We start from the raw sequence: 3,914 nt of genomic DNA on the forward strand, positions 1-3,914 counted from the left end.
AAATCAACATGATTTACATATTTTGGCCAGACACTGAAATTCCTCTCATTAATCGTGGCTAACTGATCAGTCCCCTATATGTAATCCCTCTAAGGGGTGAGGTCATAGAACGGTTATTATTACCCACCGTATCAGGGCCATAATATAACATGGTTCAGAAATTTCCTTTTCACTCATAATTTGAGTCCTAACAGTGCCAAAACATACTTTTAACAAATTTTCATCATGAACAATATTAAATAACAAAATTTCAACGATTAACATGAACGATCGAATTTTCAAACATAGATATAATTTTAAAACATAAGCCCACTTTCCTTGGTACGCATGAGAAATCAAATAACTTGAATGTGTACAGCAACTCCGACAATTCCGAAAGAAAAGTTCAGAAATCACTTTCGAGAGAGCTTAATCCCTTGGCCAATAAGAACACTCTTTTCCTTTATTTTATTCCTATCTCACGAAGGCCTATGACCAACCTACATATATTTTTTTTTCTCTTAATTCTAATCACAATTCTCGAAAATGGATCTGACACAAATTGGAAACCTTAATTTCGAAAATAAAAAGAGAATAGTGGAAAATTTTTTGACCCTAATGGCTAACTGCTTCTCGAAAATATAGAGTGAAAAATAGTATTTTTGTGTGAGATTTTTGAAGAGGTCTTGTGGCTTTATATAGGAAAGGTTGACGAGATATGGGGTTGAAAATAGAGTGATTTGTTGCTCCGATTACGGAAATAAAATCAGCTTGATAGATAATAAAAATTCTGTCAATAAATCAACTTGATTTAATTTTTGAAATAAGTTGATTTGTATCCAAGTTGTTCAATCTCGAAGAAAAGGAAAGATTACCTCTTCCAAGTTTGGATATCATTCCTAAATTGAAAAAAAACTTAGAGGCCAAGTTTCGGGTTTTCACACTTTTCACTCGATAATTAACTATAAATTTGAACAGATTCAGAGGGAGATCACAGTGAAATTGATCCCCATGTTGTTCGATTGTACTTGTGAGTGTTTCTTTTAATGATTTTATTTTTCTACTTCTTTACAGGGAAGAGAGTGTTTCGCTTGTGCTCCTATTGGTTCTTGAAAAACTTTGCATTTGTCTGCCAATACTTATGAAACTTCAGGTATGTATAAAGCATGAAGTTTTTAGGTGCTGTAAAATATTTTTGAAAAATTCTACTTAGCAATCTCATGTCATCAGCGGGCTTCAAAGGATGGTGTTCGGGCAGTGATTCTTTGCCCCACTCTTGAATTAGCTGCTCAAGACAGCGAGATAATGCAAGAATTTGTCCAGAGGAAATTTTATTTACATCAAATTAATGACGAAACAATTCGCTGAAGGTGCTGATTTTTCCAAATTTCCCTGTGATATTCTCATATCCACACCTTTTTGGGCGCAATTTGCTATTCGCAAAAGAAAACTTGATTTGAGCAAGTAAGATACCTATCTCTAATTATCGCTTGTTTCTGGTCTTAATATCTAGGCTTCTCCAAGCCGCTAAAATTTGTGGTAGACGTATTTACTCGGTCTAAATTAAGCACCTTCTCACCTTAAACTAAGAACTAATGAAAAATGATAACATCTAACATGTGTTATTATGTTGCCCAATGTATTGTACTTAGCATTTCTGTGAAGCCTAATATTTGTTTTTATCTGTTTTTACTTGAGTGGTGAGATGCTTCAATCTCGAATGTGTATGCATTGAGCTCCATCTTTTTATTCCGAGGTGGAATTCCTATTTTACCTCTGGATTTTAGTAATATCCTCAAGATTCTTCAATCGTTTTTCTTTTTACTATGTTCAGGGTTGAGTTTCTTGTCCTGGATGAATTTGACAAGCTTTTTGAGTTAGGCTTTGTTGAGCAGGTTGATGCAGTGGTCAAGGCATGCTCAAATCCTTCTATTGTACGCTTATTGTTCAGATATGTGATTTTAAAGCTAATAAATGACATCTCAAAATGTCCTTATAAAAAGCAAATAGTGAAACTTTTAAATGTTCATATAAATAAGTATAAGAAACATTAATGTATGTCACAATAGTATGGCTAAAATTACATTTTAAACCGATATAAGAAATTACTTATAGTGACACTTTTTATTGTTATTATAAATAAATATACAAGCAAACATACATGTCATTACAAATAATCTTTAATGACATTTTATGTCGTTTTGAAATCTTTAATTCGTGACACTTATAAAGTCGGTATTAATATCTTATCTTGACATTACAAAATATCACAAAGGCTAAGACGACATTAAAATAGAGGGCATTTATCGTGAGTGTCACCAAAAGTACCATATAAGGACATTTTTGTGTGTCATTAAAGACCATTATTCTTGTAGTGTGAAAATTTAAAAGAAATGTAAAGTTAAATTCTATCAACTATCATGCAAGATTAAATTATAATAAAGAAATCAATTAAAAACAAGCTTTGGTATCGGTCGACTACACCCTTGAAATTATTCATTCGATCATCGATTACCTAGAAATAATTAATTCTATCAAATATTCATCATTGAAAATTAAATTCCTGTTTTACCTTAATCTTAGTTAACTAGACACAAGCGTTCTAAATTAACCCTTACCATTGAATTAACCCAATACAAGCGATTAGATTTAAATCCACGATAGCATGCAAACTAGTGAAACTGATGAACCTAGACAACACAAGCACAAGAGATTGTATTTAATATAGTCAATTGTTGTTCCTACAATTTAATAAATTCACAAGCGGAAAATATAAATCTTAGTTGCTTTGAAAATTAGTTGATTCAAACAATTACGTATTTGATTTTTAATTTAGCAGTAGATTGTATAGTGAAATCCTAGGGTGATCAATCCAAAAATCTCACATACAAGAATGAAATAAATAAAAACAACTTTTGATACTCAATAATAATTAAACAATGGAAATTCGAATCTCACAAACAACAAAATCAAGGGCTTGTCTTCCTCAACCAAGTTCTAGAAACTAGCCACAAAGATTTATGAAAAACTAAAGAAAAATCAAAAGAAGAGAAGAAATCTTAAGAAAAGATGGAATAAAAACCTAGCCTCCAAGGAATACTTGGTGTTCTACTCTTCAAAGTCTGATAATAATCTTAACAAAACGGAATAAAGACTTAATAATATACTAGAATCCTAAATAAAAGAGTTTCCAAAAATAAAAGTTTCCTCCCGAACAGCCTGTTTCGCTCGATCCATAAAGTTTGACGAATCGAGCGAGAAATTCTGTGTTTCAAAAATACACTTTTCTTCTTCTGGCCGCTCGATCGGTTGAAGTTGGCGGATCGAGCGGCCAAACGTCTATATTCAATTCTTCCTTTCTTCAAATCCCTTGCTCGATCGGTAGACTTTGACGGATCGAGCAATGAAAGTTCTGTCCAAATGTTCTTCAAAGCGCCACTTCCTACAAAATAAACCGGGAAACATGTAATGAAGACACGATAAATGAAATACGAATAAAATACTAAATTAAAACACACAAATGCATGCAAAACAACAACAGAATAATATTAAAATATGCAACACAAACACAACTATCAAATTCCCCCACACTTAATCCTTTCTCGCCCTCGAGCAAGTCATGCAAAGATAAAATGAAAACAAAACAAACACATAAGCAAGGACGACTCATGTATAACATAGCCTCAGAGAAGTTTTTCCACACAAAAATAAGCTCATAACTACTCTCGATTATCAATGATACACCTTCAGTCGAATGTGAACGTGTGTATGTGACATGTTACCCCAGCTACATGCAATTTCAAAAGATAAAGTTTCAAGACTGTTCGCTAACCTATAACAATCCAGTGTAAGCTTCACAATCAAGAACCCTCCTCTCAACAATCCATCAACACAACACAACCCTCTTGAGATATAATTACGCATCGTCGGATTTT

The 3,914-nt window shown here is 32.8% G+C and overlaps 1 long non-coding RNA gene across 1 annotated transcript; it reads left to right on the top strand.

The window, feature by feature from the left end:
* The first annotated feature begins 986 nt into the window (after positions 1-986).
* On the top strand, positions 987-1,930 carry LOC140871053 (uncharacterized). Its single transcript, XR_012147599.1, has 3 exons — positions 987-1,132; positions 1,210-1,443; positions 1,814-1,930. It is a non-coding gene; the product is annotated as an uncharacterized lncRNA (long non-coding RNA).
* The last annotated feature ends 1,984 nt before the right edge of the window (positions 1,931-3,914 follow it).

Source organism: Henckelia pumila, unplaced genomic scaffold (genome assembly GCF_033568475.1).
Source record: "Henckelia pumila isolate YLH828 unplaced genomic scaffold, ASM3356847v2 CTG_338, whole genome shotgun sequence".
NCBI classification, from domain to species: Eukaryota; Viridiplantae; Streptophyta; class Magnoliopsida; order Lamiales; family Gesneriaceae; genus Henckelia; species Henckelia pumila.